The 14,651-nt window shown below is 44.7% G+C and overlaps 1 protein-coding gene across 1 annotated transcript in view; it reads right to left on the bottom strand.

Moving 5' to 3' along the window:
* ENTPD8 (ectonucleoside triphosphate diphosphohydrolase 8) overlaps positions 1 to 13,302 on the bottom strand; it is a 31,542-nt gene extending 18,240 nt beyond the window's left edge. The window contains exon 1 of the mRNA XM_083485572.1: positions 13,111 to 13,302. The gene's annotated coding sequence lies outside the window, so the exon portion shown is untranslated. The remainder of the gene's footprint in view (positions 1 to 13,110) is intronic.
* Positions 13,303 to 14,651: the final 1,349 nt, after the last annotated feature.

Raw genomic sequence — 14,651 nt, 5'->3', positions numbered from 1 at the left:
CTTTCCACAAAGAGTCCTGTGAGCTGTAGTTTGTTAAGGATGCGAAAAGGAGACCCTTGTTCCTTTACAATTATGGATGTAGTTTAACACTCCCTCTTCCCAGGGACCTTTGGGAATTATATTTCTGTGAGGGGGATAAGGGACCCCTAACAACTCTCACACAGTTCCATGAAACCCTGGACAGCTGCTGCCAGTTAGTGTGGGCAGTACTGAGCTAGATTGCCTAATGCAGGGGTCAACAAACTTTTTCAGCAGGGGGCCGGTCCACTGTCCCTCAAACTTTGTGGGGGGCCGGAATATATGTTGCCATGATTATGACCCGCATTTTTGGCAAAAACCCTTATTGGGACCAACCCCAATGTTGCCCAAATGTGATTCTTTTTTTGGGGGGGTGTTCCCTCATAAACCCATGCTGCTTCCTTTGCGTTTTACACGTTGACAGTTATTATTTCTCTCATAAGGCGGGGTGGGGGGCTGAGGTAAGCACACCATTCCTGTCAGCCCTGGAGAGCGTGTGCGCATGCATGTGCGCAGGGAAATGCCATTGGCCATGCTATGTCAGACCAGCGCCACTCAACCAAAAACCTTCTTTTCCCTGTGTGAGGGAAGATGAGGCGGCAGCAGCTATTTACCTTTCCATGGCTTGCACAGTGTAGCTAACAAGCGAGAGGCCTCCCAGCAGAGCGCAGAACTGATTCGGAGTGCAGCCACCCAGGCGCTCCCTGCTTCCTCCGGCGGGAAGTACCGCCTCAGACACTGGCCGGTGGTCGTTCCCAAGGCACCTCCCGCAACTGCCCTTCCTGAGGTCAGTCACCAGCAGTTCCATTGTGGAAATTCAAACTGTGGCTCCTTTTCCCTCTTCCCCACCCCCCACCCCGGAAGAAAAGATTGCTGCGTGCGCATGACAGACGGAGAAGGGGCTTGCCTCAAGCAGCCGCCTGCCTCACTTTTGACCCCCAAGCCTGGTTGAGTTGCAAAAACCATTGCGCACGCTATGCCGGCTGCCTGGATTCTCGGACCGTCCATGGGCCAGATCCAAAAGGCCATTGGGCCTGATCCGGCCCGCGGACCTTAGTTTGCTGACCCATGGCCTAATGGGTCTGATTCAGCAGCTTCCTAGCCCGTCACCCATTTGACAGCTGGCATAGCTTGTCTAACATTCCCTTTCAAAGAAACTATATATAACAGGCCTTAGATAAACCCACTGCCAATAAATAAGCTCACAAAAACAGGATCAACAAAGGGATCCACCCATATGTTCAACAAGGCCTTGGGCTTCTGCCCAGAAATAAAACCTTGGCAAACAGCACCAGCACATTCCAAAGAGCCAGTCGTGGGCAGGAGGGGCAGGATGTGGATGGAGGAGCACCTGAAGGATTTGATACCAGCCACACCTGCCCATCATGAAATATGCTGCCTTCCCATTGGTCTGTGTAAACCAAGTGTGGTGAGGTAGATCTGGATAGCCAGCGGGTTGTTACCTCCCCCACCCTTGGCAGGTGAAGTCTGACAGGGGGTGGTGCTGGCCACTTGTCAATCACCTGGTATCACAATGACATCATCCCCTCTTGCAGGGTTTGAAATCAGCTGATTGATGGGTCTTTCGGAGTTGTGTATCTGGGTGCACAGGACTTTGCATGTGCCACTGGTCAGCTGATTGATACTTCCTGAAAAACCCCTTTTGGGTTGGCTGCATCCTTACATGCCCAACACTTGATGTGGCTTGGTTGAAATGGCCAGGGTGGAACTTTCTTTATGTATGCTACAACAGCAGCAAGAATACTTATTGCAAAGTACTGGAAGACACAAGATTTACCCACTCTGGAAGAATGGCAGATGAAGCTGATGGACTACTTATATGGAATTGGCAGAAATGACTGGCAGAATCTGAGACCAGGGAGAAGAAATGGTGGAGGAAGATTGGAAGAAATTTAAAGACTATTTGCAGAAATACTGTAAAATTAATGAATGTTAAAATGATGTTGGACTGAAAAGAAGTGGTTTTGGTAATAAGGTTAATAAGAATAGGTAAATATAGATAGTTATATGGATGAAAATGTATAGTTATAATAGGTTAAGTATAGAGCAAAGTCAAATGAAAGAGGGTAAGGATTTGCTGAAAAGACTTGGAAAACGGGAATACAAAAGGGGAGGTGTGAGGAGGTCAAGGAAATAAGCAAATGAGATCAAAGATGCTGAAAAATGGATTTATCCTTTTTTAAAATATCTTTTTTTCCCCTTCTTGTTCCTATTTCCTTTTTTCCTTCTTTCTAGGTTGCCTTTTTGTCAACTTTCTTGTTAGCTTGTGTTTGTTAGTTTTTGTTTGTTTTTTCTTTATGTGTAATTTTTTGTATAATCTCAATGAATATTCTTTAAAATATATATATGAAATGGCCAGGGTGGAGGCACACTAATTAAGCCAGCAGACCAGGGGCCCTGTACACCTATTCTAACATGCCCTGGGAAGATTGGCAAAGAGAATGCTGAGGGAGCCTGATGACGGAGTCCTGTGAGGAAGGGGCAGAGAACCTGCTTTGCATGCGGAAGGTCCCAGGTTCAATCCCCAGTGGCATCTTCAGGCAGGGAATGTTCTCTTGCCTGAATCCCTGGAGAGCCACTGCCAGCCAGTGTAGACAATACTGAAATAGAAGAACCAATGGGTCTGACTCAGTATAAAGCAGCTTCCTATGTTTTCAGTTTTTTCCCAATGACTTTTTATGTTTTAGAAAGTGACAGAAAAACACATTGGAAAGTGTGGGATGAACAAATGACTAATGGGAAGACAAGTAAATAATCTGTAAGCAGAACAAGATTAACTCAGAATGAATGCTCATTGTCATGTAACTTCCCTACAAACAAAGCCGGACAAATACTCAGTAAAAGCCAGACCTAGTCTAACCATCACATAAACTTTGTGTAAGGAAATTGGGATTAATTCTGAATGAATGGGCCATTTGGAGAAGCCCCACATCACATATTTCGATTCTATTCTATTCATTAAAGTAAAAGATAAAGGACCCCTGGATGGTTAAGTCCAGTCAAAGGCGACTATGGGGTTGCAGCACTCATCTCGTTTTCAGGCTGAGGGAACCGGCGTTTGTCCATAGACAGCTTTCCAGGTCATGTGGCCAGCATGACTAAACTGCTTTTGGCACAACTGAACACCATGATAGAAACCAGAGCGCCCGGAAATGCCGTTTACTTTCCTGCCAGAGCGGTACCTATTTTTCTACTTACACTGGCATGCTTTTGAACTGCTAGGTTGGCAGGAGCTGGGACAGAGCAACAGGAGCTCACCCCGTCATGGGGATTCGAACCACCAACCTTCTGATCGGCAAGCCCAAGAGGCTCAGTGGTTTAGACCACAGCGCCACCTGCACCCAGTATTCTATTAATTATATTATATCTAACAATGGGGTGTATGGAGTGTTAGGGGAGAGGTAGAACCTCTGGTGGGTGACAGACACATCATGTTCCTTCTGGGGTAGTTTGTCCTCCTTTGGCCCTGACTCTGCACCTAGCTCTCATGTGTGGCTCCTAGAAGTTGTCAGCATGTGACAGTGGCCACAACCCAGGAATGGCTTCAACTGGCCAGCTAAACCTGGTGAAGGTAGCTGATGGGTCTCAAACCCTTGGTGAGTCAGGGACTTCCCCTGCATGTGAAGACAGACTCTGGTGGATTGAGTGGATCAGACCAATACTGGGTCCAATGGTCAAGAAGGCAGTTTCTGCATCTGCTGTAGAGGGAAGTGAGGGGCGGATGGAACTTGTCAACCTGGGAAGGCAGCCCATATAGGAGAAGGAAAACTCTGATTCTAAACTTCCAGCTTGTCAATATCTTTCTTAAACTGTGGTGTCCAGAAAAACAAGAACCCCTACGCAATTTACAATTATAGAAAAGAAAACATTGAAATTATTGATAAAAACCAGGTATTCAAAATATTCAAAAGATGATTAAAATCAACCCTTGCTAAAAACAAAACAAGTCACATTTACATGTCTGGATAGGCTTGACTAAACAAAAATGTTTTAAATAGATGTGGAAGGCGCCTGCCTGATGTCAATAGGCAGGGAGTTCCAAAGTGTAGGTGCCCCCAAGCTAAAATTTCAATTTCTTTCAAGTGTGGAACAAGTATTGCATGGCACTTATAACAGTGCTGATTTGTGAGAGTGAAGTTATCAAGCTGGCATGTATGGGGTAAGTTAATCCCACAAGTAAACATAAATACTGTAATACCACATGTAATAATGTAAATAAATTTATGATAAATGAATTGGTCATCCTTTGGTATCCTGCCCTTCCAGTTAAGGGTATGGCACGCATGACATCCCCTTTAATTGGGACTCAGGGTTCAGTCAGGGGAGTTTGCAAGATAACATCTGGGCTGCAACAGCCTCCTATGCCCTTTAAAATAGTGGCGTTGACATCTCTTAGAGCACAAGAACATTGCTGTTTGAACAAGTTTACAGCGGCCTGGCAGGTTGTTCTACTGCGAGAGCAGGATATTTTAAAAAACACTTTAAATGTCTAATGCACACAGTCACGTTGTCAGCTGAGGTCTGTCACTACTTTTATTATTATTATTATTTAATGAAGATGGATCATGCGATAAGTCTCAAGTCTCGCTTTCGAAAGGTTAGGTGCAGTGCGTTTTTGCGTCATTTCACTTGAAACAAAGGTATATGGAAAAATACAGGAAGTTTGGTTGGTTCAGTGGCAGACATGGAAAGCAAGAAAATATAGGACTCTCTCTCTCTCTCTCTCTCTCTCTCTCTCTCTCTCTCTCTGTGTGTGTGTGTGTGTAGGGAGGAAGGCTGAAGGTACATGGGGTGGTAGGGATAAAAAAAATTTACTCTGAAACCACACCTGCATATACTTAAATCACCTGTGATATGAGTAATAGCCTAATGCTGAGGAAGGGACAGCTCAACGGTAGAGCATCTGCTTTGTATGCAGAAGGTCCCAGGCTCAATCCCCAGGAGCATCTCCAGGTAGGACTGGGAAAAGAGCCAGGAGAGCCACTGCCAGTCAGTGTAGACAATACTGCACTAGATGGACCAATGGTCTTTCTTGGTACAAGGCAGCTTTCTATTCATACCAGTCCTTTATTCAGAACCATGAAGACTGAAACCTTATTCCGCAAGCACTGTCATCCATCCAGATCTTTGGCACGAGGGGGGGAATCTTCAGTGGGGGAGTTTCTCCTTTGCAGGCAAAAGGTTGCAGGTTCAATCCCCAGCACCTCCAGTAACAGGTGGGACAGGCACCTGCCTGAAACCCTGGAGAGGTGCTGTCAGTCAGTGTCCACTATATGGAGCTAGGAAGACCAATGGGTCTGACTGATGCTGATTAGGCAGCTTTCTATGTTCCTATTTTAAAGAAACAGCTCTTTGTTCAGGACTCTGAGGATGAGAATCTTGCTTTATAAAAAATTATATTTAGTGGAAGGGCCATAGCTGAGGAGTAGTTTGGATGCAGAAATTCCCAATTCTCACAATCTCCAGGTGGGGCTGGGAGATATCCCCTACCCAAAATCCCTCTGCAAGTAATCAGTTCAGATCTCTGGGTGGGGAGGAAGTAGGAAAGGGGGGGGAGCAGGACCTCAGTTACTTATGCATTTTTATTGATTGGGGGGGTCAGCTGCCCCCCCACTTGACTATGCCCATGGGAAGAAGGGCAGAATTGCAGTCATCCAGCCCCCCACTGGAGTGTGTGTTGTTCCGAAGGGGCCTGTTGCTCCTGTACAATGCCGACCCCCAAACGTAGTGCCCTTGAACTACTCATCTTCCAAACAAATGAAAGAAAATGCAGCCTGCAGTCCTTACTGAGTAAAAACTCAACCTTAGGCACCTGTCTGACATTTAACATCAACAAGCAGGCAGCCTGGACGATAAAGAGATGCGTGAGTGTATTTATGGACGCATTAAATCATCATATCACATTTGCCTGGTAGGGCTGGACTTTGGTACTATGGTCCCCTGAGCTAGGCCACTGTGCTGGGCTTTGGGAAGGAGGTGAGTGGTTACTGGGCACACTCTCCACTCAGTGCCCAGTGTGGGGGAACCGGTGGAGCTGCCCTAAAACAGCTTCTGTACCAGGGAGGAAGTCCATTTGCACTCAATGGAGAAGACCCATGGAGTGCAAAGGGACTTCCTCCCAGGTAAATGTGTCTACAGTGACTGTATGAGGGTGCTGAGGAAACAGGCCTGTTCCTGGGGCTGCACTGATGCTTCTACCCTTAAAAAATAATCTCTTAAGGAAAGTTTCCCCAAAATCAACCCCAGTCTTGCTCTTACAAGCTCTTCTGCTTCAACTTTCTTCAAGGATCATCATCGGAATCTGAAGGCAGAATCAATACATTATTGGGCCACATCCACACCATACATTTAAAGTGCTATGATACCACTTGAAACAGTCATGGCTTCCTGCCAAAAATTCTGTGAAGTTTGTAGTTTGTTAAGGGTGCTCAGAGATGTCAGGAGACATCCCATTACCCTCCCAGAGCTAGAATTCACAGAGTGGTTTAACAGTCAGTATCTCTTGACAGGAACTCTGAGAACTGTAGCTCTGGAAAGGGAACAAACCAGAGCTCCCAAATTCTTTGAGGGAACTTACGACTATTTCAAGTGGTATAGTGGTGCTTTAAATGTATGAACGTGGCCTTAGAAGCCGGTGTGCTTTTAGTAACAGACTGACAAGAAAAAACATGTGATATTCATCAAGCTGCTGACTCCTGTGCATATCATGTAATATTATCTGTCCTCCTACAGAGGTGATATTCTGCATTTTGAAAGGAGGCTGGCCTTGGTGGACAATATTGCTTCCGGAACGATATGCAAAACAGCACCCATATATGCTGTGTATAATAATTCACTTTTAAAAGCACTGTCTCTCTCTCCCCACCCCCCCACCCCGTTTTCTTTTACTTGCACTGATATCCAACCTTGTAAAGGACTTTATTAGAAAGAATGCTTATCTCCTCTCTGATCAGCCTATCACTGTTTTTGATTGAGACTGCTGGCTGGTGTTCTGCAAGAGTTGGATTAAACATCCGGTTCTAATATAAGCAGAGTAAAGTTTTAAGCTTGTTCCTGGTAATTGTAGAAGGCTTGGGTGATTACCATGAAGGGACCCTGCATTTCTGAATCTGCCATTGCACTGCTGGAGAGGCAAAGAAAGAGAGAGAGACCTTGACAAGCAACAGTTCCTATGATTCTCTCTCTCTCTCTCTCTCTCTCTCTCTCTCTCTCTCTCTCTCTCTCTCTTTGTGTGTGTGTGTGTTTGTGGGGGGGGGAGGGGGGAAGTGGCTGAGGGCAGACTGAAGTCAGTGAGACTGTGCCATATTTGCACTAATGGACTAGTCTCCATTGCTCCTGGGTAAGTGTGTACAAGATTGCAGCCTAAATTTATGGACCTTTAAAGCCCTTTGTGGCTTAGGGCCCTTGTGTTTACGAGCCCGCTTCTCCTGGTATGCCCTGCAGAGGACCTTAACGTCCATGAATAACCATAGTTTAGAGGTCCCAGGCCCTAAGGAAGTCAGACTATCCTCCACCAGGGCCAGGGCCTTCTCAGTGATGGCTCCGACCTGGTGGAATGCTCTGTCCCAGGAGACTAGGGCCCTTCAGGATTTAATCTCCTTCCGTCTGGCCTGTAAGACAGAGCTATTCCGCCTGGCCTTTAATTTGTACTTAGCCTGATCTTTTATTTCCCTTCTCTTCCCTCCCCCTCCCCTTTTATGAAGATCACCCATTCTGAGACCCCACAGCTAATTCTCCCCTGGCCTCCTCGCTGGCCCAAGTAAGACTAATTCAGCCAGCTAGCCCTGGTGACTATCCAATGCTTATTATATGGATTTCCCCCAAAGTGATTTCTGAACTTTGAATCTTATTGTTATTCGTGTTTTTATACTGTATTTTATGCTGCTTTTACAATTAAGTGTTTTAAATTTGTTGTTAGCCACCCTGAGCCCAGTTTTTGAACCAGGAAGGGTGGAGTATAAATAAAAAATTATTATTATTATTATTATTATTATTATTATTATTATTATTATTATATCAACCACAGAGTCACTCAGTCATAGAAAGTCACAGAATCTTAAGAGTTGGAACGGAACACGGGGTCATCTGCTTCAACTCCCTGCAATGCAGGGATCTTTTCCTCCAACATGGGGCACAAACCCACGATTCTGAAACTCTGGGGTTAAGAATCTCATGCTCAACTGAGCTATGGGCCTGGTCTGTAATTGGTAGTCAACTGGTAGGTGTCCCACACAAGTAGGGAAGCGTCATTACTCAGTGGCAGAGCATTTGCCATGCACGGAGGAAGTCCCAAGTTAAATTCCTACCCATGTACTACTGGGAAAAATTCCCCGCCTGAAACACTGGAGAGCTGCTGCCAATCAGAGTAGACAATACTGAGCTAGGTAGATCAATAGTCTACCTAGCTGTCATCATGACAGCTTCCTAAGTAGACCCTGGACCTAAGCCGGTTCATTCCATGGTATCACTCACCATTTTTATTTTATGTAGAGAAAATGATTGGCAGGAATACACCTGAAGGAGGACAGAGCTCCTATAATGATGATAATAATTATGTAATTGGCAATGTGAGTCATACTTTCCCTTTGATTTCCATGGGTCTGCTCTGTATATGATTTATTTGTACTGTATGCTAACATAATCTTATCCAAATAATGATTTATTTGTACTGTATCAACATAATCATATCCAGATGTTAGTCACACTTAAGCCCATCTATTTTTTACTTCCTCTGCACATGACTTATTTGGAAATCACTTTTAAAATCATTATTATAATAAACACGTATCTTGCTTTCTCTTTATAGCTACAAACAATTGATGAAACCAAATCAGAATAAAACATCATATAAACAAAAAGATCATGGGAAATAGTAGCAAGGAGAGGAAACATAAGCGGAATAGTTGCCTGGAATATGAGGTGCGGAACCATTCGCCGTTTGTGGATGAGGGAACTTTACAGATAGGGTTTATCACCTCTCAGTTCTACAGAAACTAGAGAATCTGCCCTGGCCAGAATTCTCTTTTCTATGAGAGTGTTAAAATGATGGAGCTTTAAGAGATGGGTAGAGCATTGCTATACTCTCATTACATTGGGGAGGCAAATGTGTTGCTGCTATGTGTGTGGGATGTTTGCTGTATCCCTTAGACTTGAGAACCAAATACGGCCCTCCATACCTTTTTGTCTGGCCCTCAGGAAATTTCCCCAGACTTTCTTTCTTTCTTTCTTTCTTTCTTTCTTTCTTTCTTTCTTTCTTTCTTTCTTTCTTTCTTTCTTACATTTCTATCCCACCTTACTCCCAAATTGGGATTCAAGGTGGATCACAGCATTTAAAAACTTCAATTATAAAATATAGAGTCATAAAAACAGACTACAGTGGTGCCCCGCAAGACGAATGCCTCGCAAGACGGAAAACTCGCTAGACGAAAGGGTTTTCCGTTTTTTGAGGTGCTTCGCAAGACGAATTTCCCTATGGGCTTGCTTCGCAAGACAAAAAACGAAAACGTCTTGCAAGTTTGTTTCCTTTTTCTTAACACCGTTAATACAGTTGCGACTTGACTTCGAGGAGCAACTCATAGAACGCGGTGTGGTAGCCTTTTTTGAGGTTTTTGAAGACTTTGGTGATTTTTGAAGCTTTTCCAAAACTTCTTTTAAACTTTTAAAACTTTTTTGGGGGTTTTTTGGATTTTGGGTTGGGGTGTTTGGAATTCAAGGACTTGGTGTTGGGGAGGGGTTTGCAAGAATCTGGAAGCTTGTGTGTTTTTTTCTGCATTTTTATGATTTTCTGTGACCATTGGGCCACTGCTGTTTTTTAAAAAAAAAATTCTGGATTTTAATTTCTGTGTGGTGGGTGGCTGGGGGAACAGTTGAGGAGGGGGTTCTTCAGCAAGAAGCAAAGAGTGGAAGAGGAACCTTCTTCAAGTTGTCCCCCAGAGTCTTAGAAAATGTACTGTACACTTTGTTGATTTTTAAATGTTTTTCTGTCATGTTTAGAAACTTAATTTATTGTTCCTTCAATTTTTGAAATGCTCTTTATCGTATGTGTGACTTTAAAGAGCACTTAATAAACTCTTGTTGTACCAAATTTGGCTTTGTTTGGACTTTTTTTGACCATAGGAACGCATTAATTGAATTTCAATGCATTCTATGCGATTTCGTGCTTCGCAAGACAAAAAATTCGCTAGACAAAAAACTCACGGAACGAATTAATTTCGTCTTGCGAGGCACCACTGTAGTTAAAAATAGTACCTGAAATATATCAGAACACATTTGGAACCAGTTACTAAAATCCTGCTTGTCTGGACCACAGCCCAGTCAGTGATCAGTGTCGCCTGCTCCTTAAGTTTCCAAAGGTCTGTCTGGACAGGAAGGCTTTAGCCTACCTGTGGAAGGATAACAAAGACGAAGCCGGTCTAACATTCCCTCCAACATTCCTCAGGTGAAAATAGGGACATTTTTAGCTAACCCTCCTCAAACCCCCATTCCACACACCCCCAGCATGTCCTATCAGAAGAAGAAGACCAGCACCACTTCACCAACGGCACACAGCACACACGCCTTCCACCGTCCTGAGAAAAAACCTTAATCCCAATTTTATTTTATATTTTGGTAGATTTACAAAAAGAAAAACACACACTAATAAAAAAAAATGTAGAAAAGGGCGAGATGATCACCCTTCTTTTATTGTCCATTCCGGGTCGCCCAACCACTGCCACAGTGTCCTTTATCTTGGCAGATCAAGAGAAGCAGGTGACAGCAAAGGTTGCAAGGTTTTTAGCTGGGGCAATCAAAATAAGATCCACTATTTCACTATTCAAAACCCTAAAATGTATTTTATATAATCAGCTTTTTATTTCTATTTTTTGTATATCGTATTGTTGTTTTATTGCTATGGTCATTGGCTGACGCAAATAAAGATCCATTCATTCAGGGCGAGATTAGGCACGGATGCACAAAATATTTGTGCAATTTATAGTTGTAAAACTACAACTAATCCAGAATGCGGCAGCTAGACTGGTGACTGGGAGCGGCCTCTGAGACCATATAGCACCGGTCCTGAAAGACCTGCACTGGCTCCCAGTACATTTCCGAGCACAATTCAAAGTGTCGATTTTCACCTTGAAAGCCCTAAACGGCTTTGGCCCAGTATACCTGAAGGAGCGTTTCCACCCCCATCGTTCTACCTGGACACTGAAGTCCATCTCTGAGGGCCTTCTGGCGGTTCCCTCACTGCAAGAAGCGAGGTTACAGGGAACCAGGCAGAGGGCCTTCTCGATGGTGGCACCCGCCCTGTGGAATGCCCTCCCTTCAAATGTCAAGGAAATAAACAACTATCTGACTTTTAGAAGACATCTGAAGGCAGCCTGTTTTGGGAATATTTTAATGTTTGAAGTTTTATTCTGTTTTTAATGTTCTGATGAAAGCCGCCCAGAGTGGCTGGGGAAACACAGCCAGAAGGGCACGATAGAAATAATAAAGTAGTAGTAGTAGTAGTTAAATAAACAAAACTGCCATTGGTGGCTGTGGCACTCAGTTTAAGAATTGGTGCCTGAGTCTGCTTTTCTCCTCTAGAGCAGGGCGCAAATGCTCTAAATAAATGCTTTGCCTGGGGACACATGGCAGGTGTGCCATCATTTTGACAAGGAATGCTGCCATTATCTCAGCCTACAGTGGAGCCAAGACACAAGTCGTTCTCTGCAAATCAGAGCAGGAAGAAAACTACAGTGATTGCCATTTTGCTACCATACCAGGTTCAAGGTACAGTGGTACCTCAGGTTAAGAACTTAATTCGTTCCGGAGGTCCGTTCTTAACCTGAAACTGTTCTTAACCTGAGGTACCACTTTAGTTAATGGGGCCTCCCGCTGCCGCCGTGTGCCGCCGCACGATTTCTGTTCTCATCCTGAAGCAAAGTTCTTAACAGACATCTTCTGAAAACTATACCACTTAGACAGGCGTCTGCAGGATGAAATTTTCTTTTAACCTACTGGTATTTACGTTGTTTTACTGGGTTTTTTTATTATGTTTTATTTTGCTTTTTACTGATTATGATTTTGTTGACTTGATACACTTTTATGAAAAGTTCAGATTACGTATAAACATTTAATTAATAAAATAAATTAAATAAATCAATAAAACAAAACAAAACAAACAAACAAACAAACAGAGCACCACTTTGTATGAATGAAAATAAAAGAGCCATGCTGGATCAGACCCAGATCCCATGAAATATCTGCTTCCCATTTCCCATAACGACCTGCAAGGGCATGAAAGCAACTGCCTGCTCCCACCATTGCTTCCCATCTAATTGGCATTTGAAGATAGACTGCTCCTGAACCTAGATGCTCTATAACTGTCATGGCTAGAAGCCATGTTGATATTGAGGGAACCGACAGGCAGCATGCTTGGCCAATAGTCAATCCTCCATTAATGCGCGCGCGCACACACACACACACACACACACAGACATATAAAAAGAGCTCCCCAACACAGCGGCCAACCAATTGCTGGCTGCTGAGGCCAATAAACAGGACATGGAAGCAACAGCCACATCTTAATATTGCTGCACAGCAACTGGCACCCTTGAATGCACAGAGATACACTGCCCCTGAACGTGGAAGTTCCATTTCCCCATCATGACTAGTAGTCATGGACAGAACTCTGATCCTAACCCAAACTTCTTTTCAGATCACTAAAACCTAGGGGCTACCGTCGCCACAGCCACACCTTAGAGGTGTTCCAATAACACCCAACATGTGTATAATCTGTATGCAAATAGCTGGGCTGTACAAATCAAGGGGGCACACACTGTTCCACACAAACACTTGCAAATGTCTAGGGGCAAGTTTGTAGCTGAGCTCAGTATGATGTGTGAACAAGCCTCTTGTGGCAGCATGTTCCGCAAGATAATTGGGAGCGGCAGTCCTTTCCTACAGCTGTTCTGAACCTCCTGGATGGGGCTCCTGATTTCAGTAATGATTAAGAGAGAGAAAGAGAAAACTTATTTTGCTACTCAATTTCTCCATACCTGCCTTTGGTGTGTGCGTGGTAAGAGGGGGCCCCTCTCCACTTACCTCCAGGGGGCAGAAGAGGCAAGCTGGATGACCCCGAGCAGGAATGCAGCTAGCGAACCGTCTGATCCCGTCGCCACCAAACAAAGCTTACTCAGGTGGATGTGCCACTGTACAAAGGTTGCCTTCTTGTAGATATTGATGCAGCCAATCATGCCCTCCTCCGCCTCCGCCTCCCTCCCTCCCTGTCATTGGAACTGGGACTCTGCTTTGCCTGCCCATTTCTGTGTCGTGGACGCCCAGTTGAGCAACACCTCTTTGGCACATCCTGCCCACAGGTTTTGTTTACAAGCCGGGGCCTTGGCAAGGCGATTTCCCTAGTGGAGCATGTCAAGCAAGAATTTCCTTGATGCATGCACAATTGAGGGTCAAGGAGATGGTGTTTTCTTTTCCTGTTTCTAAGTATGGCAGGTGAGCAGTCACCTGTGCCAAACCGGGAGGGAGGGAGGGAAGGGAGGGAGGGCTCCAGTGACAGACAAAGTCAGCCTTTTTCCCTAGGTAAGGAGGCCCATAGCTAAGCTCACATGCCTTATCGTGCCAGAAGATTTGGATTCAAATACCAGGCATCATCAGGTAGGGTGGGAAGGAGCCCTGTCTGTAATAATAATTATAATAATAATTATAATAATAATTCCACCAGTGGCAGGAAACTCATTTTGAATTGGACTGGACACGGGTTAGAGCTCAATGTCGAGCCTACCAAGTGGCGATAGCGACAGCGAAAAGGACTTTCTTCACTGCCTCTATTGCATCTGCAGAAAATAGCAGCAGGAGACTCTTTCAGGTGGTTTGCAATTTAATGGAACCATCTTTGGCATTCTGGCCTGGTAAAGACCCCAAGATCTCTTGCAACAATTTTGCAAAGTTTTTTGCAAATAAAGTCACTCAGATTTGGAAAGAGGTAGACTCTGCCGTGGGAGCAGGGCCGGGGCAGGAGAGTTGAGTTGCATGGAATCAACTCTAGTTGAGTTGCATGGAATCAACTCTAGTTGAGTTGCATGGAATCAACTCTAGTTGAGTTGCATGGAATCAATTCCAATCTGTTACCTCCAAGGATGTGGACAGGCTGCTTGGACGAGTGAAACCAACCACCTGTCTCCTTGATCCTTGCCCATCTTGGCTAATAAAAGCGAGCTGGGAAGGGCTGGGCGATGGACTCTGCAGGGTTCTGCGGGGCAATGGGCTCTGTGAGGGAGCCTTCCCAGACCCGCTGAAAAAGGCGGTCATTAAACCGCTTCATAAAAAAAACCCACATGTTTAGACCCAGCCAATATGGCCAACTATCGCCCAGTCTCAAATCTTCCATTCTTGGGCAAGGTGATTGAGCAGGTGGTTGCTGAACAACTCCAAGCACATCTGGAGGATGCGGACCATTTGGATCCCTTCCAGTTGGGATTCATACCTCATCATGGGACTGAAAGTGCCTTGGTTGCGCTGGGCAATGATCTCTGGTGGGCTAGGGACAAAGGTGAGAGCTGTTTCCTAGTTCTGTTGGATCTCTCAGCAGCCTTTGATACCATCGACCATAACGTCCTTCTGGACCA

The sequence above is a fragment of the Podarcis liolepis genome, assembly GCF_965112155.1.
Source record: "Podarcis liolepis genome assembly, chromosome: Z".
In the NCBI taxonomy this organism is placed as follows: domain Eukaryota; kingdom Metazoa; phylum Chordata; class Lepidosauria; order Squamata; family Lacertidae; genus Podarcis; species Podarcis liolepis.
The sequence above is the reverse complement of the archived record's forward strand: the minus strand, read 5'-3'. Positions and strand labels throughout refer to the sequence as shown.